Source organism: Tursiops truncatus, chromosome 2 (genome assembly GCF_011762595.2).
Source record: "Tursiops truncatus isolate mTurTru1 chromosome 2, mTurTru1.mat.Y, whole genome shotgun sequence".
In the NCBI taxonomy this organism is placed as follows: domain Eukaryota; kingdom Metazoa; phylum Chordata; class Mammalia; order Artiodactyla; family Delphinidae; genus Tursiops; species Tursiops truncatus.
In genome coordinates, this window is record NC_047035.1 from 64,899,537 (window position 1) to 64,922,544 (window position 23,008).

Below are 23,008 nucleotides of genomic sequence, written 5' to 3' on the forward strand. Positions count from 1 at the left end.
TAATTAAAAAAAAAAAGTCGAGTATGCCTCCAGGGTTATTTTGGCCTAAGTTGCCACTCACTTCAACTGCAGGAGGAATAGAATGGGAGTTAGCGGGTGGTGGTAATCATAATACAAGCATTCGAAGGTTTGCTGGAAAAATACTGTTCACTATCTATTCTACTTTGTAGGCTGATCTAAATTTCTCCACTTTTATTTATGACCAGTATTTTCAGCAGAGAATTGGCCTTACTATTTTTACTTTTATTTAGTTTACAGTTCAGTGGATCCACCTCTCCCCATAGAGCCTTCCTTGACTGGTCTAGCTGCCTCTGAACTCACAGCCCAATTTGGCCATGTACTTGTTGTTTAGAAAATTGTTCTTTAAGTGTTATATATGTTTTGATGTTTTCGCTTCCTCATTAGAATGTAAGGTCTAAAAATGCAGCATCTGTCTCCAATCCCTCTTTTGCATTTTACCAAATGTACCTAGCACGGTGCTAGGGACCAGGCAAGTAGAATTATTAATACAGTTTTGGCTGATAAAACAAACAAACTCTACACTGTTCTTCCAATACAGCAACTTCCTTTCTTTTCATTTTTGCGCTCAGGTCTGAAAATGGGACCGCTTGAGACATCAAAGCCTTTCACAATTTGACTGAGTTTGTGTAATCGGTGAAAAGATAAACCGCATGCAACACGTTTGCGTCTCAATCCCTTTCCTGAGCTACAATCTGGGTGTAAAGAACTAAGGCCAACACTTGGGTGAACTCAGTGGAATCTGAAATTTTGATTAACGCTACCACCGCATTCATATGATTTGTGTCTTTGAGGGAGGATCAATGCCTAAAGATCTGTCAAACCTGTTCTGTAGAGTTTGAGTGTTTGATCCTTTTAGTGTTTCTTTTTAATTTTCTTACAAGTGAAACATCAGGTTCTTTATCAATTGATTAAATTGGCAGGCAGTCAAGTAAAGAACAAAATCATATATGGTTGCCTGAATGATTAAGGTACTAGTAACTTCATCACGTTGGCACAGCAGAGGGCTATTAAAGGTTATAGTAAATGTTTCTAGCACTTTTAATAAAATGGCTTTTTTTCCCGAGAGTTCACCTTGCACGTTAGCGGTAAAGAGAGCTTCTTTCTATGTTTCCAATGCATACCAATTCTGGACCTAGTAGACTTTACTTAATCTGTTGTATCTGACTGATGTTTATTCCTACTTTATTGGAACCCAGTGGTAATCAGGAGAGGCCTGAGGCAGAGAACAGTGGTCTGGAAGATGAGAAGCAAAACACCTGGGGAGAGAGATGGGGTAAAGCAGACAGATTGGCATTTCACATCATTTCTGGCTCAGGCAAGTGGTTACTGGTCATTGTGCCTTCCGCGGTCATTAAAATTTACCTATTTTAAATTCTGACACTGGACCTTTCCAGCTCTTTCTTTTCTCCCTCATTATGGGCTTGGAGCAGGAGTTTATTTCAAAGTACCCTCCATTACAGACCTGGCATTTGCACTGTGTCCTCTTTCTGAGTGACCTTTCCCCTCTCGGAGTCTCGTCATTTCTAAAACTTGAGCACTTCAAGAGGAGAGGATGTGAGTGTCGGAGGAAAGGCGAATGCATTTACTTGTTCCTTTTTCTTCTTTCCTCTGTTTCACCCCTTGGAATTTGCTTATTTTGGTTTTGATAAGGAAAGGGATATTTCTCTAATTTGTGAGTTATCCAGGTCCTTTATTTCTTATTCTTTGACTGCTCTTTACTCAGTTTTAGGTAACCTGTGACTTGCCACCTCATCTCTTGGAAGAGAAAGATAATTAGGAAAATGCATACTAGCCAATTTCAGAACTTACTAGCTATTTATGTATGAAATTTTATGAAGATGGGGTATTGAGATAAATAAAATTAGATTTCTCTACTGTAAGATTTAAATGGATTTATACTGTGTCTTTTATTATTGTGAATAATCCATTAAAAAATTTACACACAGTGATTCAGGGTATGCGGACTACTATCAACCAGACAGGAAAAGAAATCCTAGACTTGAGACTCAACTTACGTGATCTTACACACTCTGATGTCTCTAGATTTTAGCTGGGAAATACGAGTATTTTTGGACAGTATTTGGATGCCATAATATCATAGCTAACTCTTCCTTCAAGCCCAAACTGAAGTTCTGTTTCCTCCGTGATACTTGTCCCTCATTCAAAGCATCTTTCAAGGTCCATAAATATGACTTTTTTTTTCTTTTTTATAGTTCCATATCCACTTCTACTTTACCTTTACCACCTGACGTGTTACTTATTTCAACCCCACCATTTCACTTAGCTAGACAGTTCTTGAAGGCAGCATCTTGTCTTTAAACACCTTTCACATAGGCCATAGTCACTAGTAGAGTTCTAGTTGCCATAACCAGCTAAATGACTAATTTGTAAAAAAAAAAATTATATGTGTCTTTTGCTAATGGCAAAGCCTTCTCATATCTGATCGGATTTATTAACTTTCTAGCAAGCTAGTTGGATGACACATCACCTCATGTTAGCTTTAGATTGCTCTTAAAAGTAGGAAAAAATTACTCTGTTAACTAAGGTCGCACATGCCAACCATTTTCTGAGCCCACCTTTGTTAGACAGTTGGCTCTCTGAGAAGAATGATTGCCTATTTATTTATCAGTCAAATTGAAAAAGAATAAATCGATCAGGCCAAACTGTAGGGATAAATTTGTAGCCCAAGTAAACTTTGGAAAACTCATAGAATAAAACAAATATATGGGGCATTATAATGGACCAAGTTATGTATATAATAATGTGGATTTTTAAAAATTAATTTTGAAATAAAAGTTAATGAGGAAGATTCTAAGTTTTATTCACATCTCATGTAAAGTCATTTTATTCTAGAAAAGTTGTTAACGTTCATCTTCGCCATTTCTTTGAAATCAGTCTTTGTATATTCACATAATGTCCACGTGCACACATATACACAGTGCATATACGTCTATCTTCTTGCTCTCGCAGAAGCACATCCCTATTTTCAAAGAGGGAGTTTATCTTTTTAAGGGTGTGAGAACAGAAGCAAAAGGACGAAGGACCTCTCCAGTTCCATTTTCATAATAGAATTCTGTTGTTCTGGAATGATTTATTTTTGAATGAGGAAAAATGCAAGGAACAACTTGGAACACGGACAAAAGTACCTTCTCATCAAAGGTTGTCTATCGTTTCATGAATCACATGTGATGGATGAGATTTATGAATCAGAATCTGTGTCAAGAGATTTACAACATACTAAATTAGTTATGACATCTTCTCGTTGGTGCGCATAGACTTTCAACAAAATATCTATATCATCAGCACGGGAGCATGGTTGTCCCAGTTCCTTCATTCCACTGCAGCACATCCAGACCCTGTCACTGCAGTTGATGAATTCTTGAAGGAATGGGCCTCAGATCAATTAAAATAAACACCACAAGCTGATTTATCATATCTTTTCTGAATGCTCTCAGAAAATGTCACAAATCGGATCCATTGACAGAGAAAAGTCAGAGAATCGTGGCAGCCTGTGGGATCACAAGACCTTTTCAAGACCATTATAAATCACCACAGAAAACAAACGGGGCACCACGTGATCAGAGTTCTTCTGACAGCTTTGCCTCGGCAAAGATATATAGGAGATAAACGGATACCTTCGTCTATACCCGATTGCCAGTTTACAAAGTTCCAAGTTGTCAAGCTGTAAAATACACCGGGATCAAGTCCTTCCAAACGATATACCTTTTATGGGTATTCAAGAACGGATTTAAAATAACAGCCCCTTCAGTTCTATTTCATCGTTGCAAGCTATGTAATACCCCTGATGGTGTGTGAGCTTTCTAAAAGAAAGTGCAAGTGTATGTGTGTGTGTGTGTGTGTGTGCACGCACACACACATGCACACACAGAGCACACACACACGCACACACACACAGAGCAGGCTCCAAAATTTACCTTCATATACATCCTTGTCTGAACTAATGAAACTTTCTTCACTTTCCATTATTAAAAGAAAACTGCTTTATAGCGCTGAAGTGCATCCAATCAAGGTACCCTTTGTTTTTTTCTTAATCATCCCAGCCTTGTCTCATTTCATATAGGTTAAGAGCACATTCAGAGACAAGGAATAACAGGTTCACCTATTCTAGTCTACATCAGGAACAGACAAACGCTTCCATTAATGAGTTTCTGCAAATATTCTCAAACCCTATAGGTAGAGGTATATTGTAAGAGGCCTTGGATTTCAGAGTAAATTTTAATTATAAATTATACCCCATATACTCCTCTATAGGTGGCAAATAAAAACTTACCTAAATATTAGAAATCTCATATGATATACGGAGCTGGTTTTCCTGATTCAAAGAAGCCAGAGAGGCTCATTCTCAAAGTAAGACTGAAATCTGAGTCAAAGCAATGGCATCTATAGATTCAAGTTTATTATGAACATCTACTGTTTCCACAGTAAAAAAGAAATTGAGCTTAGTCTTATAGGTTTCAGATACTACTTATTTTTCAAAGAGGAAGAAATCCTATGGACTAGAGAAACAATTCCCTGTGCTACACCCACAACCGACAGCATCTCACTGGTTCTCTTCCTACGCCTTTAAGGCCTTCGTCAAATTTCACCATCTCAGGAACATTTCTTCTTCAAAGATGGAAGGTCTGATTTGTTTGATGACTAATCCAAGTTGCACTCACCAGAAAAGTAACCTTGCATTTCTTGGTCCTGCCACTAACCAGTTTCTATGAACCATGGTAAACTAACCAATTTAAATAGTAGGAAGCCATTTCATTACTATCAAATATCTGGGATGGGATTCTAGGATCAGGTTAGAGTAGATATGCTGGAACATGTGTAGAACAAGATTTGACACTTCTCTTTCAGGACGGTTTAAAGAGACAATTCCTTGTTGAAACTGTTCAATTATTTTGTAGTTGATCCAAGGATTTGGTTTGTTCCACAAACATTTGTTGATACACCTGTGCGTCTCAGGCACTGGGCTTAGACCCCAGAGTTACCTTGCTCAACAGCTATCCCTCAGTAACGTTTTGCAGTTACTAATGGGGAGATAGAAATGTCACCCCTTTTTTCTTTAACTGCTCAGTAATATTAAGTGTATTTCTCGGGAAGTTAAATGGCAAAGACTCTCAGAGACCCTTTTTTGCCATTTAAGGTATCAAAGAATGGTCTTCCTTTAAAGCAATAGTCAACAGGGAAGAAAAGATACTGTAAAAATCACTCTTACCAGGATGTCTAATTTGATAGCCCTTTATCTCAATAATTACATACACTTTAGGTTAGTGCAACATGAATTTCCACCCATTCCTTCACAGCAAATATTAGGGTCATTGATGGTTACTCTGAAATATCTATTAAATTTGAAAAAGAACAGGGGAGGCACATTACTTCTGAAGGGTGCAAAGCAATGGTGCCATGTGCAAAGCAGGAGAGATACAACAAAGATTACACGTGGCAGAAATTGTACAGATCTTAATGTCAGCCAATACTTTAAGCTGTGGGCAGCATCTCTGTGGGAAGGTGGGTGTGGTTTTTTTGTTTGTTTGTTTGTTTCGTTTTTAACTGAATTTCTTCCCATCTGGAATTCTCTCTCCCGAGGAGGAAGCCACAAGTCCGTTCCATGGCCTTCAATTGCTCTTGTACCTTGCCAATCTCAAAATACCAACTAAAAATAAGTACTTTGCTATGAGTCAGTAAATGTAATACATTAATAAAGCTCGAGTGTTTGGCTCTTTTCCAGACTTGAGAACTCGATCACGCTGGCTGCGATGGAAGCTTTGATTTTTTTTGTTTAGTGTAAAGGAAAATTACCCTATACAGTTTTTAATTCCCCAAGGCTACCCTAAAAGCCTTCCTCAAACTTCTAAGGTGCCTGGACTAGTATTTGAGCTTAGAAAAGCTGTTGGCAAATCCCAGTGAAATTTTTTGACAGATTCATCTTTTAGCCTTTGGGAAAGTGAAGGTGCTGCAGGCAAGATATTTGATTAATGCCATGAAAAATAGTGTTGCTGGCACAGCTGGTACGTTGGGAGAAAAATTCATCACTAACTCTAAAACTGCCATGTAATTTTCTCCTCAGTTCTTTTCCTCACTTGACAGAAGATTTGCACAGGACAAACTAGGCTGACAGAGGACAAGTCAGCCAGATGTTGAGGTATCTCTAAACATGACAGATCACTATGTTTTAGCTCAGATTAATTCTCTTATTAAAGGTAGACCTAAATCACTGGTTGTTGTCAAATCAGTTGTCACCACCAGCAAATCATGTCACATTTCTGAACGAAAATGTTTCCAGTTTTAAAGAGTTGCGCTAACCTCAGCCCCTCCCTGCTGAGAGTGAGATTCCAACAAAAAGCACAGGACCTTCCTTCTCACCAAGGCAAGCATTTCAAAATGTGCATTTCTAGCTCAGCAGCTAGTCAACCACTTGCTTTGTGTGAGGCTAGGAGGAACAGGGAAAGTGTGATTTCAAAGTCTGACAACTGCCAAGCTCGAACGGCTCTGGATTTGTGATCTCACCTTCTCCCCTCATCCCTTGTCCTTAGCCTTTCCATAGTGCTCTACTGGGTGTTACCACGCTCCTGACATCAGCCAGTGGCCAAAGGTAAACACAAATTCATTCACCAATAGAGAAAATGTCAAGAACAGCTTTCGGAGTCAGCAGGTAGTATAGCTGTTCCATAAATTCATCCAAAGCATCTTATCCTGTGAGGGCTGGTGGCCTCGACCAAAGGCATTGATTCTTTACAGCTCAGCTCACCACAGATCACATGTCCACCTTATGAAGTCAGGACCACCACTGGCCCCAGAGCTGGCAGGCTTAAGCAAAGTGTCAAGGAGTAAATAAGCCACGGAAAATAGCTAATCTCTCCATCCCAGGAGGGTGAATTAAGGCATGGGAAAAGCTGGCAAAAAGAGCAATGGAAAAACTGACGGCAACCCTGCTTGCACCGTGGTTGCCTTGTGAAGGGAGAATGGCCATTCTTTGGAGCTCATGGAGAACTGGTGCTCTCGAAAGCAAAATTCCCTTTAAAAGCGCAATAAATCAAAGGAAAGGACCACCATAAAAAGCAATATTTCTCCCTCTCGTGTTTTTCTTCTTTCTCTTAAAGGCCACAGTTTAGTAAATCAAGGTAGGTGTATATAGAGTAGACACTGACTTTACAGAAAGAATGGGATGGTTATGGGGATACTCAGCAAGGACCCTGGATTCTTAGTTCTCATTTTGTTGGCTCCAGATCTAAATACGGCACTAGGTTCCCCAGCTAATAAGGAAGTTGATTTGTGCTACTTTTTGACTTTATTCAAAACCTATAGCAAAAGGGCGTATGCAATGGAAAGGTAAGTAATCGATTAATAAAATTAAACCAGAATTAACATGGAAATCATCTCTTTTGGCCCATATTTCTGTTCATGGTACCTGCACTTTCCAGGTCAGAGGCACCAGGATTGACACTTGAGGTGAGCTTTGAGTTCTCTCTCTCTCTCATATCAAATCAGTGCCCAAGTCCTCAATCCTCCTTCTTAATGCCTTTCCAAGCCCACTGATCTAGCTCCAGTCCTGACTTTCTACTCCTAAAACATGACTGTAACAGCTCTTTAACCTTACTGCCTCCCATCTCTCTCCTCTAATCCATCGTGTGCACCACAGGCAAATTGAACTTCTCTCAGTATTCCTAAGTTTATGCCATTCCCTGCCTTAAAAACAGGCACTGACTTTCTGTTGTCAATCACATAAAGTATCAACTCCCAAGCCTATAATTGCTAGTGCTCTTAAATCAAGTCCCAATATATACTGCCTTTTTTTTTTTTTTTTTTTTTGCGGTACGCGGGCCTCTCACTGTTGTGTCCTCTCCCGTTGCGGAGCAACAGGTTCCGGACGCGCAGGCTCAGCGGCCATGGCTCACGGGCCCAGCCGCTCCACGGCATGTGGGATCTTCCCGGACCGGGGCACGAACCCGTGCCTCCTGCATCGGCAGGCGGACTCTCAACCACTGCGCCACCAGGGAAGCCCTATACTGCTTTTTGCCCAGCACAAACCTAACTGCTGGGCTGCAGTCAATTATTTATTGCCCTTTGTCATCTTGGTACCCACTTCATCGAATGTTCCCTTCAGCTGGAATGGCTCTTTATCAGCTCTAGTCATTGAACTCCTACCCATCCCTCAAGACCAGTCTTAGTGGACCCTCTTCTGTGAATGCTTCATTGTATCCCCATCTCCTCTCAACTTTCATGGTTCGTTTTTTCCCTACAATTCTCATGTTGTGTCTCACTTTCTGCTTTGCACTGTAATCATTTTTGGAATGTATTGAAGAGTCAATTCTTTGGGAATCTGGATAAAAAAATATTCCCCTTCATAGTCTTGTAATTTTTAACCAAATAGGTACTCAAAATACGTTTTGAGTGACTGAGTTTGAAAAAGATTCAGTTATTTTAAATAACTTAAATTCTAAAAGTCTCTGTTCTTTAAATTGAAATTTGGGATTTGAGGGCTGAATAACCAGATAATGGCTTGAATTCTTTAATCTGTTTTTGTTCTGACCTTCAAATAGGTAACAGTGCTTTAAACTACTGAGATCCATAACCCCAGGCGACTAAGAATATGGCTCTTGAACCAGGCAGTATTCCTGCTTGAAATGCAAGTGTGGACGCAAGGCCTGCAGCGGCCTGACCTCTCAATCCTGCCATCCTTACCACCTTCACCTCTCCAGGGCTCTGGTCTTTCTTCTTTCCATGTTGCCACTCAGGAGACCAACAGGAAATTTAGGGCAGTACTGAGGATGTTAATCTCTACCCACCGATATAGAACACAAACGTAATTATCTGTGGGAAGCTCCGTGTAGGTTTATTGTGCCTATTTAGCAATTAATTACTTCTACAAATATTTTGGGTCCCCTATAAGGTGTCAGGAACTATAACCCAGTAAGAGACTTAACTCAGAGATGCTCAACAATTGCCCTTCAGCCAGATCCTGAGAAGTTTCTATTGGTCGAGGAAGCTCTCAATGACATGCAGGAAATAAACTATATTTTTTTACATGGCTACAAATTCAGTGGAGAAATGTCTATTTTATAAACTTCGGTCTTCCAGGATTTTTTTCTGATTTTTAGAGCTTAGCATACTTTAGTTTCATGGACCCCATGAAAGCATCACAAATCATGAGACAGATCCTACTAGGTGATAACTATTATGAGAGAGAGAGAGCATGTTTCTGGCCTTAAGGAATTTACAATCTGACAGGTAGAGGTGATAAGACAAGCACACATGTAATTACCGTATAAAAAATAACAAAAGCGCCATCATAAAAATACATACATAGCAACACGGAGGTTCCAAAGAGACTTGCAAGCCTTGAGGTCAAAGAAGGCCTCATAAAGTAGATAGACAGAATTGGAACTTGAAGGACAGATAAGAGTTTTTGACAAAGAGGTAAATCATGAATTCTGGCTCTGGGGGTTAGAAAGCCTTCATGGAAGCAGGTAGAAAAGGATGAGTAGCATTAACCTGATGGATAAAAGGGAGAAGGATGGCCCGGGCAGACCTGGCCAAAGTCGTGGATGCCTGGTGCACTCCACGGACCGCACAAACGTGATGGGGCTAGAACACAGGAATGGGGGGAAGTGGAGAATCAGGAGGAAGTGTTGAAACAGGAGCAGAATGTGGTACCAACAAAAAAGCAGTGGAGAATTTTTCAGGTGTGGTTAGATGACAGCAGATTGTCCAGTCTGCTAAGGGCATAGAGCCCACATTATGGGACTCATGGCTGTGAGGTTGGAAAGGAGACAAGGAGGAACACTGAACAAACCCATTTCTCAGGACCTCAATCTTCTTGGCAACCAAGGAGAGAGAAGGTTCCCTTTTGATCCCAGTACATCATTGCTCTTACGTCCTCTGTTTCCTATGTCAGACCCAGTTCCAGAGTTTCTAAATGGTCTCAGGGTGACCTTTCCTCTGACATGCAGGATTTGTAGGGCCAGGAGCATGTGCTCTGGATTGGGTCCCTGTTTGGGTCTGATTGGGTCCCTGTTCTCCCACTTACAGTGGTGAGAATCTGGGCCAGCTGCTCAATCTCTCTGTCTTGTATTTGAGCCATATGTAAACCCCCACTGATTGAAACACAGTAGTCACTCATTAAAATACATGTGGAATTAAAATTTCAAAGACCTCACATTGCTGCCATATCTCTACCAAGAATTATAAAATACAAAACAAATAAAAAACAGGAAGCTCTTCGAGTTGTTGTAGGTTGATGGGATTTTCATACCCCTTGCTTTTCTTCCAAGTAATTGAAAGGAAAAAGAAAGGAGGGGGAAAATTAAGAAATCCCAACACTTCTTTTTTCAGTGATTCTACCTTGTTAAAAATTGTGAGTGAAAGAAGGCTCATATTTCTCATTTTAGGACATAGAATATGTGAATAAAACTTAGAGTTTTATTTTAAAATTAATTCCAAAGTAAACATTATTATAGACATAACTTGGTCAGTTATAATGCCCCAAATATGAATTTTGTTCTATGAGTTTTCTTCGGTTTACTTGGGCTACAGATTTATTCCTGGAGGTTGGTTATTGATTTCTTCTATTTCAACGTGACTGATAAATAAACATATTTGTATGGGATAAAACAGGAGCAGAAGAATCCAAATCATCTACTTTTTTTTGGGGGGGGGCGGTAGAATTTCATCTAATCTTGGCAGATACGTGTTTTTACTCTAAATTGCATTTTCTAAAACGGAAACATTGTCTTTCAATAAGATACCACCCTTAAAAAGCCCTCCACACCCCACACTCTGAATCCACAAATGGCAAACAAAGATTTAAAAAATAAGTGTATTTATTTTTCAGCAATATTATCTTTTAAAGTCAGATGAACTAAAATCCCTCTAAGGGAGAATTTCATTAATTAAAAAAAGTGACGTAAGTGCTGTGTAACTTTGCCACAGAACATCTGTTCGGACGTGGATGTAATTGGAGAGGTGAAAACGGTGTCTGCGCCAGCGGAGGGTAGAAAAGACAACAGGTTTCGGGGAGTGGGGAAGGCAGAATGTGGGCGGTGATGAAGAAGAGGCTCAGTTGGATGTGTTGAGCCAGTTTGAGCACAAGTGTGAGTAGAGAGAGAGAGCGCGCGGCTGAACAGTGGGGCATGACTGATTCAACAAGAGGTGATTTTTTTTTTCTTTTCATTCTCCCAGCAGGAGCTTTCTGACCAGTCTCCACTGTCTCTCCCCGCCAGCCTCCTGGGTTTCCAGAGCTAGCGGACACATGGCAAGAGGGGGGCAGTGTCCCAGTACACAGTGCTGTGCATGCAGGTCCCCCTGGGTCCCACATGGCACCTGGGGCAGATTCTAACAGCTGCATCAAGAGACATCCAGTCACTTCCCCAAGAGGCTGCAGGACCAGGTTGCCCACTTTCACATTTCAGTCAGAATAATTCAATTAATTTCACTCGACAATTCAAAATTAATTTTTTAAAGAGATGATTTCATTTATTTTTAATTGATTTCCCCTCATAAAGCTTTTTAAAAAATAGATTACGTTAAGCTAAATGAACTCATTTAAATGAATTTTCACAAAAGTAAAATAATCATCTCGTTTATCACTTTAAAAAAGCAATACAATGTGACCAATTTTACTTGAAGACTGAAACATTAATGAAGATGCAAGTTTTACAAGAAAAAAAAATTGACCTTATTCATCTTGATCAGAGATTTGTTTTCTCAGACCACCACTTCTAGCTCACAGTGATGACTGGACAAAAAGGTACTCAAGGAAAGTGAGTCATGCTGTTAGTAAATACCTGGGACCTCCTTGAGGCAGTAAGAGTTAGAGCTAGCATTCCTCAGGGTCTAGAAGTTCTGGAGGTAGGACTGTGCTTCTGGTTCTACATTTAATTCCTCCAGTCTAAGACTCCTCCAAAGTAGGCATATTGTCTCGCCTCCTTCCCCTGACAGGGTCTCTCCTTGTGTAACGTGCAACATTCAGGTGTTGTCAGGTGTTTAGTGGCAAAAAACAAAAGCAAAACCTGCGACCATAGAGCGATCTGTTTGGCTCATACGGTCCCTAGAATCAAATAACAACCACTCCACTTTTTCTAGTATCACTCTATACTGCCGCTGGTAATTTGCAAAACGTTTTCACATGTGCTATTTCATAATGATTCAGTTTTGTACGACAACCCTGGTGTTGCAGCGCAGCCATAGCTCTGAGTCTTTAGGGAGCTCTATTGGCTTCTTTTGACTAGAAGGATACCATTTAATCATATGCACTAATGACTTAGGAAGTGTCCAGGGTGTGATGGGAGGAGGCAAGCATCAATACGCATGAACTGAGCATCGTTCCTCCATGTGAAAGGTTCTCTGCACACATCTTACTCCTGGTTTTGAGAGCACACAGGGTGAAGATAAAAAGAGTGATGGTCTACTGGAAGAAAACAGTAAGCTGCTCCTGTAGTCTGTTGCTTTGAATCCTTGGGTAAAACCTTTACAAAAATCCCTGATCTAAACTATCTCTAAAATGCAGCATTTCCCCCAACCGCCCTTCTTAGTTCCTTGCTAATGAATGGACCGATATTTGGAGAAAATGTTACCCAGCTTCAGAGTCACTAACCCTAGTAATCAAATGAAGTTAAGCTTGATACTATGTTTAGGATAGAAACATGCCTGCAAGTTAGGTCTCATTTTTCAGCAAGGTGTTGTAAGATTATGGAGATAGGAAATGAAATTCCTCTCTAGCCACATTGCTCTTGTGACCTTTACTTCATAGCAATCGACATGAATAATCAACAGTTTCATTTTAAAACTTCTTTTTCAGTATTAGTGAGAGACTTGTAAATTACTTAAGGACAGAATCATGTACTTTTTTATTTTTGTTTTTGCCATTCAAGAGCACCTCTAACTGTGGGCCTTGGCCAGAAATAACCCTGTTTTCCCTAAAAAAGGAGAGAAAAAATGTGCTTTGTGAGCTTGTAAGAGGTATTTTGCCAGTGACACTTGGGAACAAGGCTGAATTGATGAGGAGGAATATCATGAAAGTTCATCTTCCAGGCAAGGCAAATGGAATTATGTAGTCACTGTATACCACACAAAAAAAGCATAGTTAACTTTCCAAGCAGATATATGCAGTTCTGGGAAGATAAACCTGGGGTTGGCAGATAGATGTAGTTTAAGATACCATTTTCCTTTTCATTAATAAATTTATATTGTTCAGCTTAGAGAGTCTTTGAGCTCATTTATTCCTCTTCCTGTGTTCTCAGACTTACTTGAAACATTGGTTTGAGAGGGACCATTATGACCTGTCGCTAAAATAGGAAATGAAAAGCAAATAGCTGTCACTAACTTGGTAGTCAGAAAATGATTTAAAAGATTAGACAGTAACTCTTCTGTTGAACTGAGGTCTCTATACATTTTTTCTCTAGGTAGCATTACATTTGGTTAAGGAAATACAGACTTAAATAAACAAACGAACAAATCAAAACCCCAGCTCCTACCCGTGTTTCCCCACCCAGCATTAGGACATCCAGGGGACGATGCTTACAAGCTCCTGATTGGGCCAGAGTCAGAGACTCAGCCCTGCAGAATGGGAGGAACAGTGTGTAATGAGGCATCAGTGCCCAGTGAAGAAAGAGGAAAGATGAAAAAGAATAAGAATTAGCCCCTGGTGCTGCAGAACTCAGGAGACCCCACAAAGGCTAATTTCAAATGGCTGGAGCTCTTACATCTTAGGGATGAACTTGCTTCTTGATGCACTCCTAGTTCCCATTAATGTTAATGCTGCCAAGCCCACCGAGAAGAGGATAGGGCTCCTTAGTTTGCTTTCATCAAATTCACTTTTTTTTTTTTTTTTTTTTTTTGGTGGGGGAAAATATCTAGTTACCTTTATGAATTAAGACAGGAACCTATGATGATACACAAACACACTGGGTTGAAAATGATAAAGAGAATAATCCGCGAGCCATATATCTTATCCAAAGCACACAGAGGAGATGGCAGCTCATGGAAAGCAGTAGCAAAGCTCGTCAGTCAAACTCTATCCCATGGTCTTCCATAGGGATGAATTCTGAGAATCAGAGTCATATTTCGTTTTTGATACCACTCATGCAACCTCCCCTCTCCCCCCAAAAACCATGCATGTCAAAAAACGATTAATGTCTCTCTGGTAAATACTGGGTTAATACTATTAGTATTTTTTTTTACAAAAAGGAAAATTGGGACAGAAAAAACTTTTCTTTTAATTATTAGAATAATTCAATGAGAAATAGAAGAGGATTAGCTTCCAGGCAGGGAAAGTGTGGTGGTGAAATGAAATTGAACAGGTGTAAGTTTCCAGAAGATGGACACTGCAAAGACGAACAACATTTCTAGAACATTCTTACTGTAGTCTCAGGAGAGACTTGATTGATTCAGGGTGGACACTGTGGGGTGATATGGGTGTGGGTCTTGACATTGTGTTTAATTCCATATGTGCTGTATGTTGGGGTGATTCTAGTTGAGGTCTTTGTGACATGGACGACTGAGTATAGGCATGCAGTGGAAACGAATAAGGGGATGGAACATCTGTAGCAGAATCATTACCCTTTCAAATAGTCCTCTAAGCTGGGCTCTCATCAGCGGGCCCCGCTAAAGCTTATTCTGAACACAGGTGGGAACTCGGTCTCATTACACTGGTCGGCACTATTCCTTATAGCTCTGAACTGAGGAGCATGTTTTTTCAGTGATAGCTCTCACTCTTCTAGCGTAACTCCTCATTCTAGAGTCAGAAGCTGTCCATCCTTCATTCACTATATTTTTTATAAATAATGAAATCTAAAAGCCATAGGGACAAGTAACCACATTTGAGCATTTCAAGTCTGCGTTTCAGAAACTTGTCTCCACATCTGTACACTCTTTTTTGTGTGTGTGTGTGTGTGTGTGTGTTACGCAGGCCTCTCACCGTTGTGGCCTCTCCTGCTGCGGAGCACAGGCTCCGGACGCACAGGCTCAGCGGCCATGGCTCATGGGCCTAGCCGCTCCACGGCATGTGGGATCCTCCCGGACTGGGGCACGAACCCATGTCCCCTGCCTCGGCAGGCAGACTCTCAACCACTGCGCCACCCGGGAAGCCCCTGCACACTCTTTTAAAACTGCTATCTTATTTCTCTTTTTCAATATTTTAAAACTTGATATTGCCTAATACTGGAATGAATAAACACACACACACACACACACACACACACACACACTTATATAAAATCATGCAAAGTTCTACCTAAGTGAATGAGAGAGAAAGAACTACAAGTCCAGATAGTAGAGCACAGTCAAATGACCAGTATATAAAGTGAACCTGATAGTTAGACCTTCTAAAAAATGTTAGAAAGAGCCTGTTCTATACCTAGAGAATGTTATATAAAATGTTCAACTGTCCACATTTCTTGAGTTGTATCTAAGTCATCAGTGAGTTAACCATTAAATGTTCCTAACAATCTTATTAGGGGGATAACTGACAGACAATAAACTGCATATTTAAAGTAGCCAACTTGCCTAACACTATACACAAAAATAAACTCAACATGGATCAAAGAACTAAATGTAAGGCCAGACGTTATAAAACTCTTAAGAGGAAAACATAGGTAGAACACTCTTTGACATAAATCACAGCAATATCTTTTTTGATCCACCTCCTAGAGTAATGAAAATGAAAACAAAAATAAACAAATGGGACCTAATTAAACTTCAAAGATTCTGCACAGCAAAGGAGACCATAAAACAAAAAGACATCTCACAGAATGGGAGAAAATATTTGCAAATGAAGCAACTGACAAGGGATTAATCTCCAAAATATATAAATAGCTCATGCAGCTCTATATCAAAACAACAAACAACCCAATCCAAAAATGGGCAGAAGACCTAAATAGATATTTCTCCAAAGAAGACATACAGATGGCCAAAAAGCACATGAAAAGATGCTCAACATCACTAATTATCAGAGAAATGCAAATCAAAACTACAATGAGGTATCACCTCATACAGGTCAGAATGGCCATCATCAAAAAGTCTACAAATAATAAATGAGGGAGAGGGTGTGGATAAAAGGGAACCCTCCTACACTGTTGGCGGGAATGTAAATTGGTACAGCCACTATGGAGAACAGTATGGAGGTTCCTTGAAAAACTAAAATAGAACTACCATATAATCCACCAATCCCACTCCTAGGTGTATATCCAGAGAAAACCATAATTCAAAAAGATACATGCATCCCAATGTTCAATGCAGCCCTATTTACAATAGCCAAAACATGGAAGCAACTCAAATGGCCATTGACAGAGGAATGGATAAAGAAGATGTAGTGTGTGTGTGTGTGTATATATATATATACATATATACATATATATATATAATGGAATATTACTCAGCCATAAAAAAGAACGAAATAATGTCATTTGCAGCAACATGGATGGACCTAGAGATTATCATACTAAGCGAAGTCAGACAAATATCATACAATATCACTCATATGTGGATTCTAATTTAAAGAAATGATACAAATGAACTTATTTACAAAACAGAAACAGATTTACAGATACTGAAAACAAACTTATGGTTACCAAATGGGAAACATGATGGGGAGGGATAAATTAGGAGTTTGGGATTAATATACACACACTACTATATATAAGATAGATAACCAACAAGGATCTACTGTATAGCACAGGGAACTTTACTCAAAATTTTGTGATAACCTATATGAGAAAAGAATCTGAAAATGAATGAATATATGTATATGTATAACTAAATCACTTTGCTGTACACCTGAAACTAACACAACATTGTAAATCAACTATACGCCAATAAAATAAAAAAAAAACCTAGAAGTACAGGATGTTTATCATACATATATGTACCATATCATATATGTATATTGCCAACACTAGCAGACACTGATAAATATCTTTTGATGATGATAAAGTGTCATTCATTTAAACCATTGTGTTTTCATGTCTATTTTATATTGGACAAAACTATCAATACAGGGATATGAAAATTGGCACCCATTGTATTAAACATCCTAATGCAAAAAAAAAAAAAAGTAGCCAACTTGACAAGTTTGACATATGTATACACCTGTGAAACCTGCACACTGCAAATAATAAACCAATATATCCATCACCCCCAAAGTCTCCTCAGGCCCTTTGGTCACATATCCCTTTCACCTCTCCTCAACCACTGACTTTCATCCCCAGGAAACTACTGATCTTTCTGTCACTACATGCTAGTTTGCGTGTCCTAGAATTTTGTATAAAAGGAAACATAATTAATATATACTAATTTTTGTCTGGCTTATTTTACCTAGCATAATTGTTCTGAGATTCATTCATGTTGTAATGTGTATCAAAAGTTTATTCCTTTCTATTGCTTTGTAGTAGTATCCTATTTTATGGATATCATATTCACCTGGTGATGGACATTTGGACTGTTTCAGTTTTTGGCGATTACAAATAAAGCTTCTATGAACATTCATGTTCAAATCTTTGTGTGGACATCTGCTTTCTTTTCTCTTAGATAAATACCTACGAGTGGAATGGGTAGGTCATGTGGTATGTATATGTTTAACTTTTTAAGAAACCACAAAATTATTTCTCTAAAGAGGTTGTATCCTTTTACATTCCCACTAATGGTATAGTATGTGAGTGCTAGTTCCACCACCTCCTGGCCAACACTTAGTCATTCAAATAGGTATATAGTGGGATCTCATAGTGGTTTCAGTTTGTACTTCCCTAATGACTAATAATATTGAACATCTTCTATGTGCTGCACTGTCATTCATATACCTTCTTTGGTGAGATGCCTGTTCAAATGTTTTGCCCATTTTTTAATTGGGCCGTTTGTTTTCTTATTACTGAGATGTGAGAATTCTTTATATACTCAGGATAAAAGTGTTTTGTCAGACATATGATTTACAAATATTTCTTCCAGTCTGTTGCTGGTCTTTTCATTCCCTTAACATAGACTTTCAAACAGCAGGCATTTTTAGTTTCAATTCATCAACATTTTTCTTTTTTTGGATAGTGCTTTTGATATCATATTTAAGACATTTTTGCCTACTTCAAGGTCACAAAAGTTTTCCCATATGTTTTCTTATAGAAGCTTTACAGTTTTAGGTTTTACATTTAGGTCCATGATCCAGTTTGAGTTAAAATTTATTTTTTAAATATGGTGAGATGTATGGACCAAAGCTATTTTTTTGCATATGAACATCCAGTTGTTCCAGCACTATCTGTTGAAATGACTACTTTTTTTCTCTACCAAATTACCTTTATACCTTTGTTTAAAGTCAGTTGCCTATACAGGCAAACCTCGTTTTGTTTTGTTTTGTTTTGTTTTTTGCTGTACGCAGGCCTCTCACTGTTGTGGCCTCTCCCGTTGCGGAGCACAGGCTCCGGACACACAGGCTCAGCGGCCACAGCTCACGGGCCCAGCCGCTCCGCGGCATGTGGGATCTTCCCAGACCGGGGCACGAACCCGTGTCCCCTAGCATCGGCAGGCAGACTCTCAACCACTGCGCCACCAGGGAAGCCCCAAACCTCGTTTTATTGCACTTCACTTTACCGCCTTGCAGATACTGCGTTTTTTACAAATTGAAGGCTTGTGACAGCCCTGCATCTAGCAAGTCTATTGGGGCCATTTTTCCAACAGCATTTGCTCATTGTGTGCCTCTGTGTCACATTTTGATAATTCTTGCACTATTTCACACTTTTTTCATTATTTTTATATTTGTTATGGTGATCTGTCAGTGATCTTTGATGTTACCACTCTGACTCTAAAGGCTCAGATGATGGGTAGCATTTTTTAGCAATAAACTATTTTTTAACTTTTTTTAGACATAATGCTATTGCACACTTAATAGACTATGGTTAAGTATAATTTTTATATTCACTGGAAAACCAAAAAATTCATATGACTTGCTTTATGGTGATATTGGCTTTATTGCGGTGGTCTGGGACCAAACCCACAATATCTCTGAGATATGCCTGCAAATGTGTGGTTCCATTCCATTGATTATACCAGTATCATTATACCAGTATCACACTGTCTTGACTGCTATAGATTTATAATAATTCCTGAAATTATTCCATATGAACTTGAGAATCAGTTTGTCACTTTGTACAGATGTCTGCTGGAATTTTTATTGAGACTGTATTGAAACTATAGATGAATTTAGGAAGAAATAACATTTTAATATTACTGAGTCTTCTAACCTATAAAAATGGTATATCTCTTCATTTATTTAGGTCTTTTTAAATTCCTCTCAGCAATGTTTTATCATTTTTAATGTGTGAGTTTTCATACCTTTTGTCAGATTTATCCCTAAATATTAAGAATGCAATGGTAAATGATACTGGCTTACTAATTTCAATTGCTGATTGTTACATATATAGCTATACAGAAATATAATTAATTTTTGTATACTGATCTTGTATCCTACAACCTTGCTAAATTCACTTATTATTTCTAGTAGCCTTTTGTGGATTCAATCAGATTTTCTATGTTGATGATCATGTTCTAAGCGAATAAAGACAGTTTTACTCCACCGCCCCCCCAGTCTGGATGCCTTTTATTTCTTTTCTTGCTTTATCACACTGACTAGAACCTCTAGGCCAATGTTGAATTGAAGAGGTGAGAGTAGACATCCTTGCTTTGTTCTTGATATTAGGGGTAGAGCATTCAGTTTTTCCCCATTAATAAGTACGATGTTAATTGTAGGTTTTTTGCAGATGCTCCTTATTAATTTAAGTTCTCTTTTATTCCTACTTTGCTGGGAGTTTTCATTGCTTTTCTAAAGAACAAGCTTTTCATTTCACTGCTTTTCTCTATTGGTATCTATCTCATTAATTTCCACTTTGATTCTTATTATTTCCTTTCTTTTTCTTATTTGGATTTTTAAAAAATTTGGATTTAATCTTTTCCTAACTTCTTAAGATGGAAGCTTATGTCACTGATTTGAGATCTTTCTTTTTTCTAACATATGCATTTAGTGCTATAAACTTTCCCCTAACTATTGCTTCAGTGGTACCCTGAAAATTCTGATATGTTGTATCTTCATTTTTATTTCACTTGTAATAGATTTTAATCTTCTTTTTGATATCTCCTTTGAACCATGAGTTATTTTGAAGCACGTTATTCAGTTTCCAAATATTTGGGACTTTTCTAAAGGTAATTCCGTTAATGATTTCTAATTTAACTCTCCTGTGTTCAGAGAACATACTTTATATGACTTAAATCTTTTAAAAATTTATTAAGACTTGCTTTATGGCCTTGAATATGGTTTATTTTGTTAAATGTTCTGTGTGCACTTGAAAAGAATGTGAATTATGCTATTGTTGAGTAGAGTTTTTTTAAATAAATGTCAATTAGGTCAAGTTGGCTGATAATGTTGTTTAAATCTTCCATACTTTATTTTCTGCCTACGAGAAAGGAGTATCAAAATCTCCAACTGTAATGTGGATGTGTTTACTGCTCTATGCAGTTCTGTCAGTTTTGCTTCACATATTTTGAAGCTCTGTAATTAATTGTATAAATATTTGGGAGTGTTATGTCCTCTTATGAAGTGATCTCTTTTTCATTATGAAAGATCTTTATCCATGGTTATATTTTTGTTCTGAAATCTACTTTTTCTGCTATTAGTATAGGCACTCTATCTTTCCTTTTAATAGTGTTAGCATGGTATATCTTTATTTCATATTTCACTTTTAATCTGTTTTGTCTTTATACTTGAAGTGTGTTTCTTGTAGGCAGCATATACTTGGGTCTTGCTTTTTTATCCAATGTGACAATCTCCATTTTTTAAGGTGGGTATTTATATTATGTACATTTAGTGTGATTATTGACATGGTTAGGTTTAAACCCATCATCTTGCCATTTGTCTTCTATTTGTCTCATCTGTTCTTTGTTCCTTCCTTTTTTTCTGTCTTCTTTCGGATTAACTATTTTTTTATGATTATATTTTATCTCCTTTGTTGATTTATTAGCTATAATTCTTTGTTTTGTTATTTTTGTAGTTGTTTTAGGGTTTATAGTACACATCTTTAACTTATCAAGTTTACCTTCAAGTGACAGTATACCAGTTCACATAAAAGAGGCTTACAATAGTGTAATTCGTTTTCCCTTCCTGAACTTTGTGCTAGTTTTTCAAAGCTAGTATTTTATCTTTATATATTCTAAATTCTACACTACATTGCAATTATTCTTGTTCAAGCAGTCTATTTTCTTTTAAAGAGATTTAGATATTAAGGAAAAAATCTTATATATTTACTCATGTTACCATTGCTGGTGTTGTTCATTCTTTTGTGACTATATCTGGTATCATTTCACTGGGTATAGAATTCTAGGTTGACAACATTTTACTTTCTGTATTTTAAAGATGTTGCTTCATAGCTTCCAAAAAGAAATCTGCTCTCATACTTATTTTTATTCCTCTTTACGTAAAGCTCTCCTATTTCTTTTGGCTGTTCTTTCTCAGGCTGTTTTTAAGACTTTCTCTTTGTCACTGGTTTTGAGCAATTACAACATACCTTGGTTGTAGTTTTCTTCACGTTTTTTGTGATTGACTGAAGTTCATTGGGCTGCTGGATGTAGGTTTACAGGTTTTCATCAAATTTGGAAATTTTACAGTATTATTTCTTTGAATATTTTTCCATTCTTCCTTCTCTCCTCTCCTTCAGGGACTCAGTTATATATTAGGCTTACTTGCAAAATGTCCCCCAGCTTAATGATTCTCATTTCATTTTTAAAAGACTTTTCTCTCTCTCTTTTTTTCTCTCTTTCATTGTATGTAGTTTCTATTGCTATGTTTTCAGATTCCTAGTATTTTCTTTTGCAATGTCTAATTTACTGTTAACCTCATCCACATTGCAGTATTGATATTTAGAAGTTACATTTTGGTTTCTTTTATATCTTACATGTCTCTACTGACTTTTGGAATATATGGAATATGGTAATAATAAGCACTTTAATGTCCTCCTCTCCTAATTTTGACATCTGTGTCAGTTGTTGGTAGGTTTTGATTAATCGATTTACATGTTTGTTATGGACTATATTTCCCTGCTTCTTTCTATGTCTGGCATTTTTGATTGCATGTGACATTGTGAATTTTATATTGTTGGGTCTTGTATATACCTTTATTTCTATAAATATTATTGAGATTTGTTCTGGGATGTAATTAAGTAACTCAGAAACAATTTGATGCTTTTGGGTCTTGCTTTTAAGATTTGTTAGGTGGGACTGGAATGATGCTCAGACTGGGGTTAATTACTCCCTACTATTTTTTTTTAAATAAATAAATTTCTTTATTTTTGGCTGTGTTGGGTCTTCATTTCTGTGCGAGGGCTTTCTCTAGTTGTGGCAAGCGGGGGCCTCTCACTATTGCGGCCTCTCGTTGCGGAGCACAGGCTCCAGACGCGCAAGCTCAGTAGTTATGGCTCACGGGCCCAGTTGCTCCACGGCACGTGGGATCTTCCCAGACCAGGGCTCGAACGTGTATCCCCTGCATTGGCAGGCAGATTCTCAACCACTGCGCCACCAGGAAAGCCCACTCCTTACTATTGAATCAAACTCCTTATGTATACTCTACTCAGTGTTATGTGCGTCTTAATGTTTTCCAGGCTGGAGAGTGGAAACAGGCACTGTTTTCAGTCCTATTTGAATGCTGGGCACCTCTAATCCTTTCTTAGATGGTTCTTCCTCCATCCTTGCCTGCTTTCTTCACATGCAGGCACCATTCAGTGCTCAGCTGAATAATGAAGGGTGTCCCTCTACAAATTTCTGGAGTTCTCTCTCTGTACACCTCTCTCATCTCTGGGTCTCTGCCCTGTGAATTCCAGCCACCTAGGTCTCCACACCCTCTTAGTTCTGTTTCTTCAACTCAGGGGGGTCCTCTAGGCTCTGCCAGAGACCCAGTTCCTGTAAGCTGGAGTAACTCTAGAACTCACTTTCGTTTCCTGTCTCTGAGGGATCACTG

At 38.4% G+C, this 23,008-nt stretch overlaps 1 protein-coding gene across 2 annotated transcripts in view; it reads right to left on the bottom strand.

Annotated features, from left to right (window-relative positions):
* The window catches only part of NPAS3 (neuronal PAS domain protein 3), an 870,093-nt gene that overhangs the window by 180,314 nt on the left and 666,771 nt on the right, over window positions 1-23,008 (bottom strand). The window lies entirely within an intron of this gene.